The sequence below is a fragment of the Drosophila bipectinata genome, chromosome 2L (assembly GCF_030179905.1).
Source record: "Drosophila bipectinata strain 14024-0381.07 chromosome 2L, DbipHiC1v2, whole genome shotgun sequence".
NCBI classification, from domain to species: Eukaryota; Metazoa; Arthropoda; class Insecta; order Diptera; family Drosophilidae; genus Drosophila; species Drosophila bipectinata.
The window spans coordinates 17546966-17571313 of record NC_091736.1 but is presented as its reverse complement, the minus strand read 5'-3'; the positions used below and the strand labels follow the sequence as shown (position 1 = coordinate 17571313).

The following is a 24348-nucleotide window of genomic DNA, read 5'->3' as shown; positions in this document are numbered from 1 at the left end:
TTTCATTTCCATCTCTACGTTTGCATTTATCAACACTAATATACAAAGTGTCATCGCAAAGATTCATATTTCATTTGTTGGGTATTCCCATGAAATAGCTGACAGAATCAGAATTTTCTCATTATTCGGACGGGTGTGTTGCAGACCAGTACAAAAAAAAGACTTTTGCTGAAATTTATAATTCCCGGAGAACAAATTATTCAAGTGAGTGTGTATTGGTGATATTATTGGAAATATTTTTGCATATATGTAAGTGCTCCCGGAACCATTTATGTTCATATTTAATACATATTATGTATGTATGTATGTATGTATATTAAAGTTGATATTTTTCCTTGGTTTAGTCTTCGTTAAAAATCGCTGATATGTATGTTTTAAAGACTTAATGTGTTCCCGATTCCGCTCCTGCTGCTATTTAAGCCTGGCTGAGCTTACACTCGCGGCAACAAATGAAGCTAACAACTTGGACGGCGTCTGGCAGTCGTCTTCTTGGTTGTTGGTGGCTGGTTGTTGTTGTCTTCCTTCTTCGTTCGGCGGCAACGCGATTGGCTTTGGCTTCGGCTTTGGGCCTTCTCTGTGGGTCTGGGCCATGGCTCTGGATCGGCAACAACAATTGCAAATAGCTAGCACTAGTAGGTGAGGCGGGGGGGTCAACAACTGGCATGGAGCATGGCTGAAAAGCTTACAACGACAATTATAAAATGATGACAATAACAACAACAGGCGATGATGGCAGAGCCGACTCACTGAGCTTCAGCTTCACCATGAGCCTGAGCCTGCGCACGAAACTCTCACGATCCGGACGATTGGCATTGGAAGTTGGTAGTTGCTGGTCGGGACTCCCAAGGAAGGGGGCTAGCAGAGGGCAGAATGCCGGGAATTCACCGAAACAGCCCACGAACTGATCGTCGTTGCTGTTTCGCCGGCGACAAATGTGTTTTCGATTGGTTGGTGGCCGGCCCTTTATCCCTCCCCGCAGTCTGGCTTTTCGGTTCTCGATCCTGGCTATGTTCTTGGCTTTGTAACTGGGCCCGGCATTCGAGTCGGCGCCACTGACGGTAATAATGTGCAGCACCCAGCACTGGACCAGATCCTCAAAGTGGGGAAAAAGTCAAAAATCGAACTTGACAATTTTTAATCTCAGTAGTTATAAGGGTATATTAACCTTAGGTATTAACCTCTTTTTTTAGTCCCAACCTATTTCCTATAACCTATTTGATGAACGCATTCTGACAAAGATTCTATAAAGTGAGAGCTCCAAACCTTTCCAGCTTTTATTGAACCTTATACTATATTTTGCAACCACTAAGTATCCCAATGCCTATTCTTTATCCAACATGAAGCCCCGAACCCCCTGCTTCCGGCTCTGCCACTTGTTGCAGATTAATCGCTAGATCGACGCTTTAGTTAGCTCCTGCCAACCGCAGTCGGGATGCAACAGGCGCCGAGTGCGTGGGTGGCAAGCTGGATGTGGCTGGCCCGGGCCTGATCTCGTTTCAGTTAATTGCCACAACTTTTATGAGTCGCAATTGGGTCTCCAGGTGGTGGAGGAAATGGCAATGGAGGTGGCACTAGCTGCGGCTGTGGCGGTGGTGGTGGCGCTTGCCCATTTGCATATGTCGTCGATGCGATCGGTTGGGAGTTGTCCATTTTATAATTGGATAGTTTGTCACCACGCCGGGGTATCCAACGTTGGGGCTACCAGGGGGCGGGGTTGGTACGTTAGCGGGCCAACCGTAGGCGGGCATTTGCTTAAAGCTCAGTGCCCAGTGGACAGTGGCTGCGTTTCGAGATGGTCAACTTAATATGCATATTAGTCGCGAATGGAAACCGGTTTACAGCCAACTGCAAAAAACATCTACATGGCTATGGGAAGGATTTAAGCTAAATTTATTATCGCCAACAATACATAAATGGCAGTCCTTGAAGAAGCATTTAATTAATATAAGTTTATTTAAAAGATATTTTCTCCCACGAAAAGCCGGCCATTAACCATTTTGTACTCCTGAGAGATAAGGATCCCCGAAGAGCCCTTTGAAATTCATTCACAATTAAAAAGTGGCCCGGCGCATTGAACTGTCACAATCTTTAAAAGAATGCTTATAACATAATATCCCAGAGAGATCGTTGTCGTCCAGATACAGATACATACCCAATATCCTCGTAGTAAACAAACTGGAAAGGAGCCAGAGGATTTTCCTCGTTGAAGGTCTCCGCCCACTTTGTTTTTGTATAATAATTTTATTTTAATGTTCTACTCTTGCAAAGGGTATACAATTTACTGCCTTGTAATGAAATGGAATACTATATTTTTGCTGAAAATAATCTCGTGAAGATCCCTTTAAAAACTGCGAAAAATGGATAAAAATTTCGGTTTCCCCGATTTGATTGATAATAAAAGTACTAGAAGATCTTAAATCGGAAAGTTATAACAATTATTAGGCACAATTCTAGTTAGGCAGAGGCCAATTTTTAGTCCAAATATTGATGTTACTTTTTAAAAAATGTGTAAAATTTGGTAAGCTTTTAGTTGGTCAGATTGTGTTTGAAAATGATAGTAGTTGAAGATCCAAGATCGGTAGGGTATAACATTTCAAAATCTAACGAGTATTAACCAAGGTATGGATAATTTCGTGGAAATAATTCGTGGAAATGGCATTTGAAAAATTTTATCCAAAGAAACTAAAATTTTATTAAAATTTGGCAAACATTTTCTGCCATGCTAGCGGCATTTATAGACACGAAAGCTAGTTCAAAGGGTAAATAAGGTTCGGCTTTGCTCAATCTTTTATTTTTATACCCTTGCAGAGGGTATTATAATTTTGTCCAAAAGTGTGCAACGCAGTGAAGGAGACATCTCCGACTCTATAAAGTATATATATTCTTGATCAGGATCACCTCCTGAGTTGATATGAGCATGTCCGTCTGTCCGTCTGTCCGTCTGTCTGTCCGTCTGTCTGTCTGTCCGTTTCTACGCGAACTAGTCTCTCAGTTTTGAAGCTATCCTCTTGAAACTTTGCACACACCCTTCTTTCCTTTGCACGCAGTATATAAGTCGGAACGGCCCGGATCGGCCGACTATATCCTATAGCTGCCATATAACTGATTGATCGGATATGGTATAACTATGGTGTTTTTAGAGTTAGAGAGTTCAAATTTGACATGAGAGCTATTTTTGGCAAACCATTACGACGTGCCAAATTTCATAAGGATCGGCTGACTATATCCTATAGCTGCCATATAACTGAACGATCGGAAATGACCCAACTTTCGTGTTTTTGAAGATAGAAAGCTGAAACTTAATACAGATTATATTTTTGGCCAGTTGATCCAACCAACCAAATTTCAAAAGGATCGGCCAACTATATCCTATAGCTGCCATATAACTGAACGATCGGAAATGACCCAACTTTTGTGTTTTTGAAGATAGAAGTTTGGGACATTTTTAGGTTTGGTTTTTGTATTATAATAAATTGGGTTATATTATCATATTCTCATAAGGATCGGCCAACTATATCCGATGTTTGCGATATATATCCGGTTTTAGCTGCAAGGGTATATAAACTTCGGCTCCGCCCGAAGTTAGCTTTCCTTTCTTGTTTTTGTTAATCCCTAACTTGTACGGTCGCCAGCAAATCAGGAGAATCAAGAAGGGCTTCTCATCCGCCAGAGGAGGAGAAGGGGAAGTAAATATTCGCAGTTGGAGACTATCGCGCAACATACGGCGATGTCCAATGTTATGTTGTCACGATATCAAAGCATTTTAATTGGGCGATTTATAGATTTAATTACGTATTCATGCGAAACATCGAATCCGTGATTCGTAAAAACACACACACCGCGGCCCCCAATCCGCAGTAAGCCCGCCGCATCGGAGATAAAGATACAGATACAGAAAGAGACGGGGCGAGCGTAGGAGAGAGCGAGCGGGAAAGAGGGCAGCAGCCCGAGATCAGAGCCTGATTTTAGGCCTGGCCACGCAGCAGATCTTTACGATTTTGAATCTCCCAGGAAAAGGGACAGGGATTGGGACTAAGATCGGAGTGGGAGTTTTCTGAGTGGGATGGGCGAAGGGAAGCAATGCTTTAAAGTTTGTCAGGAAATACTTAAAAAATTATATTAAAAACCATTTGCCAGGTAATGCCAGACTGGGAATATATAATTAAGGTACTAATGCTTCTTGTATTTTTTGCCAGTGCTTTTCAAAGCAGCTTGAGATGCAATCTGCGGGACAACTGAGCGCCACACGCCGTCGTCTGGAAATGCAGCAACCTGGTTGAATCTGGCCGAAATGAAAGGGCCAAAACGAATGTGAATGTGAATGCGTATGCTCTTACATATTCATTTGTGGCCAGGGCAGGGCATAAAAACCATCATAACGAATTTGTATTCGTGGCATATGCGGGGAAAGCCCCTGTAGGGCCCCCTCCTCCCCTATACACCAGGTCCCGCCCCCCGACCCGTGGCCAAGGCGTGCGCAGAGCCATTTATGAAACCATTTCGGGGGCACATTTCATGCGCCGTTTTAATATCTTTATTGGTCATCATCGTCGTTGTCATTAAAAATGAGAATAATAAAATCATAAAGCCTGGTCCGATTCGGATACGGGAACTCGGAGCGGACCAGGTCGGGCAATCGTCAATCGACAGCGATTCCAGTGTTGATGATGTTGTGCAAAAAGCGAAATTATTAAATTTTGTGCCTGTTTGGCATTTTAAATGCGTGTGTGCGCATTTTAATTTCCCCGTATGGCCGGCTCACGTATTTGGCCCCATCTGGGCCTTGTTTGTTGGACCCATACCCCGTGGATGCACTCGAAAAAAATGAAAATAATAAAGAATATATTTTTCATTTTAATTTCCCATAGTTTCCCTATGCCCATTTATTCAAGAAACTCTTAGAACCCAAAAAATTATAAAGATCACCTTGTTATTTTTCAGTGGAGTAGACAACTCGGACTCTGGGCTCTGGGCCACTTAATTAGAATGAGTTCACTCGCTGCGAAGAGTTGCCCATAATTTGGCCATAAATTATGCATAGCAAGTGCTGCGATCCCCCCTGCCAGGTCGTCCTCTACACCGTTCTCCATAGGCCTCCATAAACCCACCGAATTATTCAATATGACAGCCGTACATGACAGTTGATTTAAGAAATTTCGTCATAAATGTCAAAACCGAATTGTTTGGCTCGTAGATCTTATCCGCATTTTCTCTGGCCCAGTCTTCGGGAACAGGGGCTTTGTGGGGGAGGAGTCCCGACACGATTTCGCGGTTTCTGGGACATCTGTCGTCGGTAGCCGTCCATTTCTTGGCCTCCGTGCCAAAATGATAATATGCCGGCCACTCTGATTATATATGCATTTACGTATTTATACAGTGTCGGCCCTGTCATCGTCGTAATAATATTATGAATTTTACTGTGTGAATTCTGAGTGAAGTCCAAACGGGTAATGCGTCTTTAAGGACTGGGTTACTTTTTAGTAACACTAACCTCGGTAGATCAGATGTCACCAAGAACTCTGAAATTAATAAATGCTATTGACTTGGCCGAACCCTTTTATGTTTTGCCAAAAACCAAAACGCGATACTTCCCGTTCTGCCCCAGACTGGTATCCCATATCGGGTAACCGAAGGGGAAAACATCGAGTCCAATTCATAAGTATTCCGCACTTTTATGACCACAGCTCTGGGAATGTCGGCAAATTGTGGCTTCGTGCTTTAACCGGCGTTTAAGCTAATTGACCGCATATCAATTATGAAATTGAAATGTGTGAAAATGTCAGTCGAGGCAGCGAGGGCTTCTCTGTCAAAAGCAACAGCTCATTATGCAATAATTGCAAAGGCCCCTCGGAGGAGGGATCGATTCCTGCCACTGAGATCGATTTCAGGTGCATCCGGTATAGGGAAGGCGGGGCCATGCCCTGCCCTGGTCAGCGGTCAGATATATTGAATATATTGTATATGTGAATCTTTTCGAACAGTGCGCGACGGATATGAATGCAATTGTTCACCCGTTTGGCCTTTTGTTTTCGCTACTTACTTGGGAATTAACATATCATAGCCGCCGGGGAAGACCTTTTGGGTGCGGTCGATGTAAATCAGAGCACACATTAATTTCACAACAGGAAGTCGCACGCTGAAAACTTAAAGCCGGAGCCCTGTAATTGAATATGACGAGTGCAGTGAAGGGTCAAAAGGAAGCTCCAGTCGGTGGTCAATATCCAGGGGTCAACTGGCAATTGTACTCTGGGCCGGGAGTGAGTATTCCCAACGGAAATCAACATCTTTGATTTCAGCATATCAATTTCCTCCACACATACACCATATGTCTGTATAATCAACGTCGATTGTAAACAACGGTCAACAACATCTAAAGTTTCCACATTCAGCGAGGGGGAGGCAGTATTTGCACTTGGCCTACAACTCTGGGCTCGGCTGGGAGCCAAAGGGGAGAGTGTTGGCCATCTATAAGTCAATGCCAAGGTATCAAACATCTTGGCTTCTTGCAGCTCCGTGCTGCACAAATATTTGCTCTCAAACACAATCGACAGTGCTTAAACAAGACATGAAGACATATTTGCATACATGACATCTCCACACAGAGTAATAAAAATAATAATAATATAATATTTTGTCTTGGCTGGAAGTGGGCTGCTTGAAGAGTAATCAAGTAATATTATATACGGTCTTTAAGGAAAAATCTCTTCTAGTTTGAACAAACTCGTTTTCAGAGCTCTTTGCTGACAAAAGAAATTACTATTTTCTTTTCCTCAACAAACTCATGAAACTGCCCAAGCTCTTATTTTTCCAAGGCAAAGCAAAATATCTCGAATTTCGATTTTTGCTATTTTTATTGCAGAAAATAAATATGCATATGAGAATTGTAGTTATTTGTTTCATCTCCAATTGAAATTGTGTGCGAATAGTAGGGATTTCAGGCAGGGCTCGGGTGGAGAGCCACTCATAAATGAAAGTGCTGCAATCCAGTTGCAATTGTTGGGGCTGTGGCTGCTGATTGCTTGATTGTGGCCTTTGTGCTGTACCTTCACACCATAATAATGTGCCACGCCCCCAACGAGGAGATTATTATTTGTCGACTGAGGAGTGGAGGATGGATGATGGAGGGAATTGAAAACTGAGACTGGTATTTAATGATAAACATCGACTGGCCAGTTCCTTGCGGAGATAAACACCCGCCCACTCATCGTCCGTTTCAGGGACAAATTAGTGACATTTGCAATTCGTGGGTGAAGCTAGCTTGCGGCTGATGATATGCAAATTTGGATAGTGATGCACTGATATCACAATCAATATTTAAATGCTCTCGCCACTCCCTATCCAATGGATTGACTTTACCACGGAACTGTTAAAAACATGAAGGAGTGATTAGGAAATTTTGGACAAAAATGGTTACCCACTTGAAACTAAGCTGCTATAAGTCCGACAGTTTCATGTCCACGGTTTGAAAGCTTAAATTCCGGTAGCCCCGGAGACAGGCCGCTTCACTGAGCTGTCAGTGTCATCGATGCCACGATTTGATATCGATATGCTTGCTCTGAAAGCGGCTACCAGCCGCTAAAGTTGCTCGCAGCCGGGCCAAGAGACAACTGCCAGTGGCAGCCAGTGTAACAAAGTAATTATGAGAGTTTTCCCTAATAGGCTTAAAAACGGCAACGAGTGAAGAGGGTCATGGTCGAGAAACCCCTGGGCTGGTGGAAAACAAGACGACGGCGGAGTCGGAGCCGCGTCGAAGGTGAGACGGAAAAAACATTAAGACAGAAGGGTTAATTAGAAGGATAATTAGTGCGTAATCCGATATGTCAACATCGGAAAGGGGTAATGAAATTTGGCGACGAAGCGGAAACATATTACTGGGAACGGGGTGGTGGGAAGGAAAACCAGGCGAAAGCTAAACCCATTGCGAGACCCAAGTTCAAATGCCCAGAAAATTATGATGTTAAGTCTACTTGGCAGTTCCTTGACTCTCAGTCGGGTTTTGGAATCCAACGCCAGACCTCTGGTGGGGTAATGTCTGTCCTTTAAGGGTATCCCTATCCTTCGATGCCCTGAGCAAGTCACAAAAACTTTTAGTGTCGCTTTAAATTATGCGCCGCAACATTGGGGGGCCACAAAAAATTATGAATAACCATTCGCGGCAGGTGGAGGACGAACCAGAGCCAGAGCCCGCCGGGCCTGTAAACTGAACCCAGCCCAGGTGATCCCGGGGCGAACCCGAATCCTACCCCAAACCCGAATCCGAACCCGATCCCCTCGTGCTGCTTTATGGCATTGGGCGCCACCCAATTAAAAGGCACTCGCTGGCCATTAAACGGCGCATCCCTCCGATCCCGATCGTGTGTTTTGGGGCCTGTGTGCAACATTTCGCCGTATTTTTTGCAATTAGAGAATTATTAAAGTGTCGTTAAACGGCCGGGGAGCCTGGCATATGAATCATGCCCACTTTTATGATGACTGTCAGGGCCCGTGAGTATTTATGACCTCGCACAATGGCCATAACATCGAAGGGGGCTAATGGGGCGTCAGAGGGGGAGATGGAGATATTCCTGGAAACAACCGGCTGGTGTATCAGATGTACTAAGCAATGAGGCGGGGCAGTCAAGGAGCTGAGTAATCGCAGCAACTTATTAATATCATCTTTTAAGGCCTACCTGGTACAAACACGTATATTTTATTACAAATCCCTGTCAACTTATTTGAAATCATTTCCCCATTTGCGTTGCCTTCCTGCCAAAAGCCGTTTGGCTCACAAAAGTATTTGGCCAAATCGTGATTTACGTTCAAGCCAAGAGAAAGTTGCAAATATTGAAATATTATATCCATATTTATTGGAGCTGTCTGTCGGGAGAAAGCAATACGAGAAGACCAGCACAATACGAGCAAAGCCAGCGAGGAAATTGAATCAATGAATTTAGTGCGACCATCAGCAAAAATTACTTTTATGATAAAAAAGATACTAAAGTACGGACTGCGGACGACGGACTTGTCCGACTCCAGACCCAAACAAAAAATCCATCCATCCAACCACCCCCAAAGAAAGGACAGGATGGGATGGCAGGACAAAGGACTATGCCAGCTATCTCATATCATAATAAGCGCTCATCAATTTCCATTAAATTTAATATGTCACTTGGCCGGAGAACGAGACGGAGACTGAGAGTCCAGAAAGGAGCGTGGTGTCATCATCGTAAAAAGCGGATGGTCAGTGGCCATAAAAAAAGCTTTTTCATAATTTCCCTTCAGCCCAGGAAGTGCCAAGAAGCGGAAAATAAAATATGATATGAGCATGTAATAGATTTTTATCACTGTTCGAGTGGGAAAGTCGGTCCTGGCGGCGGGTCATTGAAACAAATGAGCGTGCTAAGTGAAAGTTTTGATTTATGCCGAAATAATATACGCCAGGGACTGGCCGGACGAGCATTAACCAAAAAAAAAAAAAGAAAATTGCACAGAAATTTGACCAAGACATGCAAACCTTTGAAATGCTTCTTTCATTGCGGTCCTGGGGGAGCGTAAAGCAAAGGACGAGGGCTATTGACAGGTCATCGAATGGCGAATGTGTTGCGGGATTGACAATCGGCTATTATTCTGCTGAAGGTGCAGGGCTTGGTAGTGAGTCATTGCCCAGATAGATGTTTCTTCCACCTCCTGGGTGGCAACCCACCTGGCGGATCGAAATTAATTTGCCGCACTCGAAAGCAGGAGTTGAGACTTTTTATCAAAGCTTCCAGCTGCGTTTGGCTTTTGTTTTCATTACAGATTTTACATTTTTCATACTTTGAGGAATATGCTGAGGCATATCCGGGGGGGAATCGACATGGGGATGGGACCCACAAGGTGCACAAATGTACGATTCACATCCCATCGGGAGCGGCGGCCAATAAAACTTTAACGAGCACTGCACACATAAAAAATGCAGCTCGTTTCCAAGGAATCTTAATCAAGGGATCGGGTCGGGCGGTGAGTGTGTTTTCCATAATTGATTAATTAATTAGTTTTGAGTCCATGGCGAAACGATGGCCATTTCTCAGCCCCTGTCCAAACAAAGTCGTTCGAATTGATTTTTTATGTCCACTGACAAGTCATTCAGAATTTGCACTTCAACTTTCAAAGGCAATTAGGAATTATTTTTAATATAACTGCTAGTTTTCTGTCTTTAAATCAAACTCCATTATTACTGACAGATCGCAAATGCCCGATTGCAATGCCGGCTATTACAAATTCCTATTCACTGGCTTAGAATAGTTGGCATATCTCCTGGTTAAGATAAAAGTCCGCCAACTTGATGTTGGAATTTAAATCTTGGTATCTGTTTTTGCTACTTAAGAGGCCAGCTTGGGATTTGGCCATCCGGAGCCTAGTGAGTGCCCAGGCCGAAATAATTGCCGGGCGAATGCATCTATCAATATACGAGTGCTGCAAATATGGATATGCAAATATCTCAGTCAGGGGGAATCGCACATAACTAACTGGATTTCTCTGGGCCTGTCAGTTCGAAAAGGAAATGCAACTTGGAGCTAGCTTGGAGCTTGGAGCTACCAGCTTGGAGCAGTTCTATAGGCGAGTGTGGGACAAAGATGAATCCGCGAGTGCAGAAATTGTGGCACTTGATATCCATAAATACGTCACAATGTGAAAGTCTCGCGGCGGCATGCAAACGAGTCTCTCCTCTGGCTTCTATTTATGCAAGCTCCAGGTTGCAAGTTGCAGTCGAGGAAGTGAGTGCCGCATGTTGCAAGTGTTTGCCAGCAGATGCCCCTGTCAGCGACTCTCTTATGAAATGGTTTTTGTCATTTATTTATCGCTTTTCCACTACCGAATGAAAACTGATTGAAATGTGTCCAGAAGCATGGCACTTCTCGAAGGAGTTTCTGCTTCTCGGAATGTTCCTTGAAAACGGTTTGCCTAATTTGGGCCCCAGGCTCCAAGCTCTAGGCCAGGCCACATCAATTTGGCCAATTATATTGACACTTTCGCTTGACCATTGCCAAACGGCAATCGGCATCAATCGAGGCGACTGCGATCGCCGCCGCATGCAACATTGCAACGTAGCAGCATAGCGACTTGCAACACCCAACACTCATAGGTAGAACAATGTCCGACAAGCTGTGAGCTGCCAGGAACCGACTGAGAAATTGGCATATCTCCGCCGGGCAATCAAATCTCGGCCTTAAATAGACGCAGTGCGACCCCCAACTGCAACCAGCCGGCCACACTCACATGCAGACGAAGCCGAAGCTCTAATTGCACGGTGACAAAATCGGGGACCTTCCAGCTACATAGTTAAGTAAAGCCAATAGTTTGAAAACAAGTCCAGACCTGGGAAGCGAAAATTTGTTCGAGTGTAGGCCAAGAACCGGGAACTGGGCGTTCATCAATTCCCTGCTCGGGCTGCTTGGCGCGATGATGTCGCGATGACCAGGCCCAAAAAGTGCCGCGCACCGGTGCAATCTCTGTGAGATCAGCCGCCAGCCGAGATGCAACAATGGATGTGGATGTGTGCCTGTGGCTGTAACAGCTAGCTGAGCGGATCGTGACACAAGTGCGAGGCTGTTAGCGGTGAGGAGGGGGCGAACGACCTGTCAAGGAACAGGAGGTGCCGGCAATTTTTCAACACCCTGCTGCCGCACGAGGCAATACCTACACAAAAATAATAAGTGACCCAAAAACCCAATAAATTTCAATACTTACAAATAAAAATGAAAAAAGATGAAATAAAAGATTAAACTAGATTTAAAAGTTAGAATTTAAAAGAAAAATCTTTAGGAATTTTTTTCTGTGCGTCCCATCTTGCTCACAATTCGGTTATAGAATTTCTAACTAGACCAATAGCTGTTGTTGCCAGAGCTGGTGCTTGTTGTTGTCACTGACATTTAGCCTGTAAGCAATTCGTTTGGCCAAGAGCCTCTTCATTTAGCCGCCAAATAGCCCACTCCGCACTTCCAGGCCAATTCCAGGCCCCAGATAATGATCGTGAGAGAATTCATGGCGCTGATTGTTCCGGCTGGAATTTTAATGCCAGGGCCAAGTGCAAATATGTGTTTGCCATTAATTATTATTATATTTATGGTTGGCTAATGGAAATGCCTAAAAACAAAGCCGCAAATTATCAAAAATTTAGCAAAGCATAAAAAGAAAGCCTGAATTTTTATCGTTTCAGATCGAGCATCGAAATTCTTCAGCTCTCAAAAATGGGAACTCCACTGAATATTCTTGACCTACCATTTGATGTCCTGGACAAAATATTCAAACATCTGGGCGGATGGATGCACTGCGATAAATGGCCCTTGGCCTTGGCCCACGACTATTTGGGAAAAGCCTTCGCTTACCATATTAGAGACGATTATAATAGTGTTTCACTCCACAATAACTCTACGTGGTTCCTAACTAGAGTTTTGCCATTGTGCCGTTCAAAGGTTCTCCATATCGATCTAGAAGAGTCTTTCGTCGACTTCCTTGACTTTCCATATCTGATGAATAATTACTTCCACAACTTGAAATCTATGAATATAGTTGTACATGATAAAAACATCAAATCATTAAAAGATTGGATCATGAATGAAAAAAAATTTCAGGCGCTTAGAGTCAGCATAAGTGCTTCATGCTATACATTCTCAAAGCTCGTCAATACTTTTGTAAAACTTGGAAACTTAAAGGGGTTAAAACTTTATGATCCGACAACGAGACTTCCGATCGGTGAGTTTTGAATTATCCAATCCGAATACGTCTTTAAAGTATATGTCTATCGTTTCAGGGGATCTTATAAAACCCTTTCCCTATTTGGAGGATTTGCAAATCGAATTTGGACTATTTCAAGGCAGAATTAACATATATGAGTTGCTCCTGCCACTCAAAAATCTGCGTTTTCTGAAGGTTGGCTTATTGGGAGAGATACCCCAAGTACCCACTTCCGAGATGCTCGTCGCACTGGAAACGTGTTATATACATAGTTCCATCATAACTTCAGAATTACCTGTCTTGCCCAAGCTGAAGACGATTGGGTTCTATAATAATTTTTGCCAACCGTCAAACATTTCATTAAATTGGATTTTGAATCATGCCACCACTCTGGAGAAGGTGAGCTTTTGGGTCGACGGATTAAACAAAAGCAACATCTTCGAAATAATTAAAAAATGCACATTGCTCCGTGAGTTCCGGCTGAAGAACGAAATAGAGTCCTTCATAACAAAGGAGTTTGTGGAACAAATAAATTCCATTTTAAAAGGCAATGGCTACACTAGCGAAAATCCCTTGGACCTTGTGCTTTGCGGCAAAAGCTACGAGCGTGTAAAGCAGATCGTAAGTTTCAATTAATTATTTTCAAAACATTTGTTTATGTTTTTTATTAATAGATTGGCGGCCAGCGTTATGATTGTATCTATTTCCTCTGCAGCTTGTGGTATTAGGATGAAATTGAAAAAAAATAAATCTTTTGAGTACTTTGTTTTATTTAAAAAAGTAAAGAACAATAATAAAGCATAGCAAAACTATTTAGAAATACCATGGGTTTGTTAGCATTTTTAATAGCATTAGCTCGATTCGGGCCCGATTAGTGCATTATAAGTGTGTATTCGTGCTGTGCGACACGATCTTGTCGGGGTCCTCTCGCCCTAAGTTGTTATGCATCGCGAAGCTACACTGCAAAAAAGAAGGATACTTTCAGATACAGTTCACATAGGCCCTGTTTCCAAGTTGCTCAGATGGTTTTCTCAGTGACGGTGTCTGGTGACGGCCAGCGATCTCTGGGCCAGAATTTATGAAGTTGTTGGCGCTTATTAAATTTTAAGTTGAACATGCAATGCTACACTTGCCACCTTGCCACTTAGCCATCCCGCCAACCCGCCTGGCCAACAACCACTTACCACTCTTGGCAGTTGGCGACAACCTGGCGTTACCTCGAGATGCACAGATAAGATTCGGAATCGGTGACTGCCACTTTGTGACTGGTTCCCAAACACACGCCCCGGTTCGGTGCCACTTCCATACGGCAATTAGCGCAGGCGCTTGAAATGTGTTGAAAGATATTTGATGAATGGCTACTTAGCGTGTTGGCTGATTAAAAAACCCATGCCATGGGGCTGAAGGCTATGTAAGGCGGCGATCGAGGCAACAGGGAGTCCCCGATAAGAGAGAATCATAACACCAAATTAATTTTAAGAAAAACGTGTAATCTTTAAACTTTTTTGTATTTTAATCATGGGTATTCTTATAAACGATTTGAAGATAGATTTCCTGTTAATAACATCTTATACTCTAACCTTATAGAGTTCCTTTTTAAACTTTCTTAATGTGGAGCCAAGATCCCCCTACAAAAATATCCAAAGTCAATGCTAGTCGACATCTGACCTCTAGCCCTGCCTAACTCTGCTCAGCTTTTCGCCGACTGAGTCTCATATGCTTTTCTAGACAACGAAAATGTGCCCAATTTATGTACATAGAATGTAAACAGGCCCGACAATAATTCACGCCCGCAACCGACTCTATTACCTCAGGGAAATAAGTATATGTACAAAAATATTATTGACTTAATTTTTACTTATTGTCATTGCGCATTTAATCTTGGTATGCAATTATGTCCAGTTGCAATCTATTTATAGAATGCTTCTACGAAATTTGTTTTCGGTCATCATTCTTAGTACCGTTATCACTTTATTCTGTGGCGCCAGAAGGTTTTCTTAGGAAATAAGTATATGTACAAAAATAAACTAGCGTGGTTTGAATGAAGAGTGGAAGTCTTTTGGTCAGCAAATTAGTCCGGAATTGATTTTTTTAAGAGAAGAGCTTATTTGTAAACCAACAAATGTAAGTTGATTGGTGTTTGTGTGAAAAATTTAAATATAATTACGGTTTTAACTTAGCATGCCACGAGGAGACCATTTGTCAGCCGAAGAACGCGGAATAATAACAGCAATGAATGAAAACGGATGTAAAATTTCCGAAATAGCTGCTAGAGTTTCTCGACACCGACATACCATTAGAAACTTTTTAAAAAACCCGAAAAAATATGGTACAATAAAACGCTCTGGCAGACCTAGTAGCATCGACCCTAGGTGCAAACGCGAAATTCAGCGCCTAGCTGTAAACAAACAAATGTCGTGCAACGAGATTAAACGTCATTTACATCTTAATGTCACTAGGAGACGGGTCCATCAACTTTTAGTTAAAAATAATAACATTAAATATAGTACCCGAGTGCCAGTACCTAAGCTGCTACCACGCCATCTAAGCGCACGATTATCCTTTGCGGAAAAATATAAATTTTGGACAAAGGAATTTCGCGAAGTAATTTTTTCGGACGAAAAAAAGTTTAATTTAGATGGTCCAGATGGGTGTCAGAAGTATTGGCGCGACATAAGGCAACCAAGGCAAACCCGGAATAAGCGAAACCATGGCGGAGGCTCCTTGATGGTTTGGGCTGCTTTCGGGTATGCGGGAAGGTCTCCAATTTGTTTTATTCCTACAAGAACAAATGCGGAGATATATACTCAATTGTTGGACGATGTCCTTATCGAGTTCGCTGGGAACCTTTACGGGGATAATTGGACTTTCCAGCAAGACAACGCACCAATCCACACTGCACGGACCACAAAGGAGTTTTTTTCGTCAAGAAAAATTCCACTTTTAGAATGGCCAGCCATAAGCCCCGACTTAAATCCAATTGAGGATCTCTGGGGCATCCTTTCGGCCAGAGTTTATAAAAATGGCCGACAATTTGACACCATCAAACAACTGAAAGACGCTCTGGTTGTTGAATGGGATCAAATTAATGATAATATTGTGAAAGGATTGGTGGATTCTATGCCGGATCGCCTTAACAAAGTTATAATAGCAAAAGGAAAGCATATAAACTATTAAAATAACTAAAAAGATAAAAAATACTTACATAGATATTGATATTATAGTAATTACTGAAAATGTATATATACTTATTTCCTATGAACTATTATTAATTAATTCAGTTCTTTAATAAGTTTAAGAAAATAAAAGGTTTGTTATTATTATTTTTATTTTTACATAGGAGTACTACATACCCCAATAAAAGTTGGATTGATTTGTTTTGTTTAAATCGTTTTTTTGTTAAAAATATCAATGTACATATACTTATTTCCCTGAGGTAGATGCCTTCTGCGACATTCAAATAAAGATGTCGCGGGCGAATGAATTATGAATTATATCACGCGGTCCAGACCAAATTTGGCGAGATCCCGGAAAGAACAGCCACGAGATGCAAAAGACTACACGAGTCGAGACAATGCCCCGGGCATGGCCAGGAGGAATAACAAATCCACTGCTGTTGGCCAAAAGAGACGATGACAATGGCTGCGGATGCAACAATAGACAGTGGAACAAGCGTGAGGGGGTGGTGGTATTGGTGGCGGTGGCGGTGGTGGTAGTGGTGCCACCAAGTGGACCAAGTGGCGACGATATGCCAACGGCAACTACCGCATTGTGTCGTTGTTTTGGATATCTTCATATGGCCATGGCGGTCGCTCCACCGAAAGCCCCCATCCAGTCCATTCAATTCGATTCCATCCCTTTTCCTTTTCCAACCGAGAGCTGAGCATTTAGTTGCATTTATTTGTTGCTATTAACTGGCGCGCTGACGCTTATCGCCCGTCTCCAGCTCCAGCTCCAGGTCCAGCTCCAAGTCCAGCCTCGGATTCGGCCTGGCTCCAAGTCCAAGTTCAATGCTAGACACGGAAAAAGGAAAAGCCCATGCGGCGAGAACAATTGCCAGAGCAAACGAGGCCGGCATGGGGCCAAGTAAGTCGCCCCCGCCATCCAGTTGTGAAGTAGATCTTGCCACAGTGGTTACGTCCTAATATATTTTTTAAGAATTATATATAATACAAGTTGAGGACTTTCTTATTTTAAATTTAAAAGTAAACTATCTTTCAACTAGAAACGATTTCTCTTAGAATGTGAAAAATCTTATCTAATTTCTATCAATATTTAAGAGTCTTTTATTTATATTAAGCTGATACCAAGGTATATGAAGCCTTGGCTGCCTGTGAACCTCTGTGGTCGTGGCGCATGTATTGTTATCGCCTCCTTGAGATGCGCGCCCAGCTCAACTGGAAACCAAGGGTACCTGGGCTGGGGCTCCCAGTCCAAAATCCAGAGGCCAGAACCCAAAATCCAGATTCAAGAATCCAGAACCCAGAAGCCAAAGTATTCTGCTCCTGCCACGGCCACTGCTGTGGCCTTTTCATATGGCTCTCAAAAAAACGCCATGTTCATATCTCAGAATTGGTCTGCCGGCTACCGTTGTCCATGGACGTCCCCATTGTGACCTCCAGCGGGGATGGCCGGCGGATACCAAGAGCCTTTTAATGCGCCTGGTAATGCTCATCGTAATTTTTCCACATTGACGCTGGTAGCTTTTTGCTTTTGCTGCTGCTGTTGGTTCTGCGGCCATCTCACTCCTTTAATCTGCATATCTTCATTTGAGTCTGCCGCTTTTAAATGCTCCACTAAAGGGGGCCAGGGAGGCGGCTAGGTGGGAGTCGCCGTTTGCCGTTTGGCGTTTTTAGCAAAATAATGAGAATCATGATTTCTACTCTGCAGTTCTACTCGCTTTGCGGTTCTGTGGCTCGACGCGATTTTCAGTTTATACGCCATTTTACTGGGGCTCTTTCTTTTTTTATTTTTCTTGGCTATAACCCCGCCGCTGGGTGTACAAATTGATATGCAAATTTTTGAGGAGCCGCGCCGAGAGCAAGAGGAAGCGGCTCCGGACGACGTCCTCCCGTGCATGGTACTTATCGTAGTTGCAGGGTAACCAAGGTTAATTAGTCGCCAAGTGTTGGCAGCCGCATCGGTGGAAGATGGAAACCAGTTGCACTGACATGTGGAGAGTGGATCCGAATGGAAAATGAATACTTTAATGAGCTCTATAGCTTATACTTTTAAGCTTTTTATAGGCATTAGGACAGTCAACTGAGTGCCATTTTTTAAAGTCCAAAGTCTGGTAGTCCTTACTCAAGTAAACATCCATGCAAGCACACCTACATCTCCACATAATCCCATTAAGAATGTACCCAAAATCATTTCATGCATCCCCAACATGCGGCATCATCTCCATTTTGATAAGTCCACTTTACATATTCCCTTGCTGCCTGTTCTGTTCTGTTCTGCAACATGGCCACAATAATCTTGGCTATAACCCCCTCCTTTCTGCTGCCTCCTTCCCCCATCCTGTTTCTGTGGCAAACAAGTTTCTGCACTCGCATAATCTGCATGAACCATAATTTTATTGAGAGCACGCCTGCCAATAAATAACTCTGCCCCCGGATAGCCCCGTCCCGCGTCACAAGTTGCAACGGCAGCCGTGGCCATTTATTAATATGGAAATCTACAGAGAAGCCGCAGTGGCAGAGCTTCTGTTCCCGAACTCCAGTCCCCTGCAGTCGCCCCGCTAAACACATTACACGATAGCAGCAAATGGGAGCCAACGTCATCTCCATATTCCCAATACCCATGCGAGGGTATGGGTATACCCACACCCATCCCCCAGTCGCCATCCCCCATCCGTCGTCATCCAGTCCACATTGTTATCGGAATGCTGGGCCATAAGCAACGAGCAACGACCAGGCCAGTGGCCAAGTCGAGTTAAACAGGCCGCCATCGTCATCGCCATCGTCATCCGAGACGATTGAGGTTGAGGTTGAGGTTGCGTCGAGTCGCAGGCAATTTCAATTTCATGTTATCCGCAAAATATTCATTTTAATATCTCTTCAATCCACAGCCCCCGAGCAGGGTCTACAGTGAGAGAAAAGGATAAAGATATAGATTATTTCTTAAAGAAGCAACGTTTAAATAAGAATTTGCTTTTATGAAAACTTTTAAAAGTTTGAACTTTGATTAGATTTCTATATTCTAATAAATTTTTGTTGCCGTAAATATGATGACCATAAAACCTTCGAAATCCCAGCCAACCAATCCAAGTCCAATGTCCAAAATGCAAATTGCTCATGCTCCGCCGACAGCCCCAAAACATGTCTGGGTTCCAGGGGTCCTGCGGTTGGCCGTGTTGGTGGTTGGCTTTGGGCTTTAAACCCTCAGCCAGACGGCGCCCAGCCTCCCTTCCGGATCCAGCTTAGCATATGAAATGTTGGCAGCGTCCCCTTCTCCTCTTGCCAGAAGCAGACAACATATTCATAAGGCAATCACCCTCTAAAAACTCCTTATAATATAGTAGATAATATTTTTAGAAAAACGAACATAATTATTGTTTAATTGAACTGCCGTAGAACATTAACTCGAAAACCCACAAGATTAAGTGACTCTGCAGCCACTGTCTTACATTCAAGTTCTCACTTTAGTCCTGGCCATTATTCTTGGTTTTGACCCTGCAACTCAGGTACAGTACGGAGCAAAAAGTAAGGTTGTAATCGACTCAACCCCAATGTCCTCTGTGTGTACTTTGGCCTTTGGTTTGTTAAGGATTAATGCAACTAGCGCCGGGCTACTAACAATTTTAATAAATTACCGTTTGCTTTGTCAAATTAGAATATTATTTATTTAGAATGTAAATATGAACAGAGCTGACCACAGACAGGTATTTTAGCCATTTTATTCGAACTTTGCCACAGAGCCAACACATCCCGGCCGTCTGAGTTTTATTTGTGCGAAAATGTGTGTGGGTTTGGGAAAAGCAAACATTTATCGACACGCACATTTGCCGTGGCCCCTGGCCCTTGCTCGTCCCCAACAAAGTCCAAAAAACCCTACCTACCACTATGTATTCTACTATATATGTAGTGTAATACCCTTTCTCTGTTTGGGGACCCTGTTTCTCTTCGTCGTCATTAATATTTATGCTATTCGAGCTAGTGAGGCCATGGTTGGGGCATGGGTATGGGCGCACTTTTTCGCAAACACAAATTGCAGTTACATTAGAAATGTAATTATTATTTTAATTGGACTGCAATGCTCATTTGTTTAGCGGTCCTGGGAGGTGTGTGTAGGGGGCCGAGTCCACTCCGCATTTGTCCGCGCAGAGGCCACAAATAATAAATGGACGAAATGTTCGCTGCCATTTGGTTTTTCGGTTAACCGAGACACTGTAAATATGAATAATTTTTGGGGCCTTGCCGGTTGCGTTTTTCACTCATCAGCTTAGTCAGGTACTTGTACAGAGGCTCACTAAAAATTCCCCGATTGGCTTGTTAAAAATATTATACCCATTAAAGAGGAGCTACCTCCTTAGCATTGTCGCTCCGCCCCAGCACTATGGCTTTTGTAATTTCGTGCTGGCTCCTTTTGGATCTCTTCCAATCAACGCAAAGTGCAAAACGCGTTCTTGCCACACCCCCGCCTCCTGCCACACTGTATCGCTGCAGCCTGCAGATGCCTCAAGACGCGAATGGCAGCTGCCGGATTCAAATTCAATAATTTTTTTGCTGGGCTCACGTCGACGGCGAAGAAATAATGATGATGTTCACTTCATTTTTCCTGTTTGCGATTCTTCCATTTTTGTTTTTGCCAATCCGCATCCAGCGAACGCAATGGGATCTGGGTCCTAGATACTCGGATTCCGGGGAGGGGGCCAAAATGACGGCACGAACCTGGCTGATGGCACTCAGCCATGTTGTGGAAAAATCGTTAACTTGAACAGAAATTGCAAAGCGTCATACATAGATGGCATTAATATTTAATATCTATTAAACAAAAAAGTATAAGTAGGCTTAAAGCTATACGAAGCCTAGACAATACCACTTTTCAGCGGGTAATCAGCTATTCAGATTCTCCTCCGTTGGCCTTCTTTAAAGCCATCTACCCACCGCCTCCTTTCACTTCGTCCTGGGCCAACTTTTCAGTCAACAAGGCCTACAAGGCCGCCAACAAAATGATTTGTTTGAAGTTTGATAAGCGGATGGGACTGTCATCGGCCTCGGCATCGTCATTGGAGTATCTGTATCTGCATCTGTATCTGTATCTGGGCATTGACTGGAATCGGCAACAATAACTAAATGACTTTTGTTTCATGCGGAGCATGTATGATTGCAGACGGCGCTTCTGGATGTTGTGTGTTGCTGTGGTGCAGTTCATGCTGTTGTTGCCTTTGCTTTATCCAGCAGTTGGATGACAATCCATGTAGCTGTCGTTGAACGCGACATCGACGACGAGTGATCCACATCCACTTGCAATCGGCGCAATCAATACTTTGTTAGTTTTGAGCAACATGTTGCTGCGGTGCAGCAACTGCCGATGCTGCGACGCTGAGTACTGCGATGCTGGCGATGTTTGGTATGCAAAAAGGCAACTTTTGTTATCTTCATGACAATCACTGGCCCGGCTCATCCGTGTGCCACAATTGCTCGTTCGCTTTTTGCGCTTGATTGTCTTCTGTCGGCGGGATGTATGTATCTGGTGGAGTCCCCTCCATGTCGCTCCTGTAGCTGCAACATAAGCATGTTGCTGCTAAGGAAGATGATGATGATGGGAAACGAAATGGCGGCTGATATGGCCGCTCCATCGACTCCAACTCCAACTCTGACTTCGATTCCGATTTCGATCCCGATGATGATTATTGCAGTTCAATATTTGCCTTATGGCCATTTCGCAAGCGGCTCTGCCGTTTTTGTCGTTCGTCTTTATTTTTTGCTTTGTATAGTAGTATGTTGTACGTTGGCCGTGGCTCCTCCGCTGCCAGTTGTCAGTTGCATTCACATCAAATTAAATTGTATTTTGCAAAATAAATGAAATTAAAAGGAATGACAACAGCAGCGACAAGTGGAGCATGGCCGGAAAAGGCGAAGGAAAAAAAGCAGAAACTCCAAGCTAACGAGAAGGAGTCGCCGGAGAGATGGAGTGCAGCCAACTGCGACTTGGCAGCAGGTTCATATGCAATTTATGTTCCTTTCATTGTTTTTGCCATCTCTTTCACCTCCATCTCCCCTCTCACTCTCTCTAGTTGACTGTGGTCTCCTTTTCGGGGAAAAGCCTATGTTTCTGACCACGTCAGTCTAACGGCCTGTTAGCTAACTTGTCCTTTTCTCAGCTTAAATGTTTAAAAACCTAAAAATATTTTAAATATTTAAAAGAACTCTTTATGGCTTCGTGTCGGAATCAATATCTCCAAGTTCGCCAAGGCCACGCAAATATCGATAGTGCAACTTGGCCGATCGGGCAACATGCGAATGTTTCGCTGCACGTGACTCTGCTCCAGCCCCACTGTCCCCTCTCAGAACCAAACGAGTTACCTGCCGCCGTTGCAGTTCCTCTGGCTGTGCCTGCTGCAACTGGGAAATTCATTTTGTTGCACTCGCCGGCAGTTGGCTTTGAGCGGAAGCGATAACGTCTAACAAATTAAGCCATGTCCCGGCAGCAGGAGAATCGGCACGGGAGGACTTTATTAGTTGAACCCCAAATGGGGCAGGGGGAGTAGGCTGGAGCAAGGCATGGGTCTACCCGGGGGATTCGAGAGGTCGAACTTCAACTTGTAAATAAATAAAAGCTGAGTTGCCATAAAACCCGATGCCCAATATCATATTCCAATCAGTCCGGCACATTAAGGTAAGTGGCGAAGGTTCGAATAGGATAACTTTCTACACTGAGGTATAATATTTCGGGTGGAGGTAGAACTGCTCCCTTTTTGATTATATTTTCTTTAGACTTTCAGATCCTTTTCTTCATGTGTAGCTGAGCATTTCGGCAAATCGATATTCCTTGACCGTTGCAAATTATTTTTGGCAAATATTACAACAATATTTTGTGACCTGTCCGTGAGGGAATTGCCCTTTACCTCTAACTTGGAGGGGATGGCGAAGAAGTTCGATTTTCGTGCAGGGGTCTGCGATTTTATGAGATAGCCTGACAAGTTTATGCCACCTCAGTTGCATGTACGCCCGCCCCCAGGACGCAGGCGGGTCGTAAAGCCAGCTGACGCACCCGGGGCGGTGGCAAGGCCGACCCGAAAGGGGTGGAGTGGGTGCGCCGAGCACACCACTTAATGGCAATAATAAAGTGGCACAGGCATTCAACACTTTGTCAGTGGCTTTCGCGCTGTCTGGCCGCATTTATCATGCTCTCCAGACTATTTTGACAAGTTATCAAAATGAAATGCAGCCAACAAGTTGCCATAACAGAACAGGGCCAGAAAGCCGGAGTGCCAGAAACAGACAGGCAGGCAGACAGCCCCTCACCCTCTCTAGCCCTGTCATAATCTGCTTCACGGAAAAGAGCTCTCGACAGACGACAAGTGTATTTATGTTATGATTTGGATACCGCTAATGACAGCCAGACTTATCGTCAGTATCTTTTGGGTGGCACACCACCAGACGCTCCACTGGCACAGAGGTTGATGTGTGGAGACGGGGAGTCCACATTTTCAGCGCCCCCATCAATCCGGCGGCTGCCTTGTAGGTATTTTCACACCTTAACGCATCGGAATTGGTTTCGATTTGGGAGCTGCAATTGGGAATCATCATTATGGAGGATATGAGAGCTGCCTCCCCGCCATCACTTCCTTCAGATGTAAATGAGGCAGAGGTCGAGGGGAGTGAGTTACGATGGCTGGGCTCTATAAATTTATTAGGGCCAGATAGGTGAGTGCCAGATGGATATATTTAGCCAGATAGATAAATAGACGCAATCATCCGCACGAGGGGAATTCTTTTAATAAAAATGTTTAGGCATTTACATTTAAAGGAAATATTCCATTTAAATTGTATACTTTTATGCCATCTGCGGACTCCATCTTGAGGCAAACAGAACCAGTCGGCTATGTTTATGGCAACCTCAACATCGAACAATAACAATGACACCAGCAGCCCAGAGAGTGGAGCTTGCCAGTCTGCAACTTCCAACATCAGCAACAGCAACAGCAACACAAGAGCCGCCGAACGCCGAATGCCTGGCAAGGACAACATGAATAATCCATTTTTCGAAACACTTGTCCAGCACCAGGCCCCGTCTCTGGGAGATCATAGATAGGGATGGAGAGGCGGGGGCCATCCCCTTTGTAGGTGTTGTCTAGATCTTGGCCACGCATGCAGGAGCTGGAGCTAAAGCTGGAGCTGCAGCCGAAGTCAAGGAGTCAAGGCTGGATGGCAGCAGCAACACCAGCGCCGAGATTAAAGATTCCTCCATAAACAAACAAGCGAAATAATTGAGGCAAAATTGAAGCAAACTACTCGGCAAGGTCTTCCCGGGGCGGGAAACCAGTTCGGGACTCGCGGTGCAACAATTAGCACGGAATTTGTGGGTGCCATAAAACGCGCTACACGATGGCCGCTTGTTCGTTGGCGGACGCTGCTATTGCTGAAAGCCATTGCAGTTTTCATTTTCATATCAATAAAAATTGCAGTGTCAATGGCAGTGCAA

The 24348-nt window shown here is 43.9% G+C and overlaps 1 protein-coding gene and 1 long non-coding RNA gene across 2 annotated transcripts in view; one reads left to right on the top strand and one right to left on the bottom strand.

The window, feature by feature from the left end:
- The window catches only part of mre11 (double strand break repair nuclease mre11), a 247072-nt gene that overhangs the window by 140227 nt on the left and 82497 nt on the right, over positions 1–24348 (bottom strand). The gene's annotated exons all lie outside the window — the stretch shown is intronic.
- Positions 66–13516, top strand: LOC108132271 (uncharacterized). The gene is made up of 4 exons (XR_006246467.2): positions 66–204; positions 12179–12714; positions 12773–13317; positions 13371–13516. It is a non-coding gene; the product is annotated as an uncharacterized lncRNA (long non-coding RNA).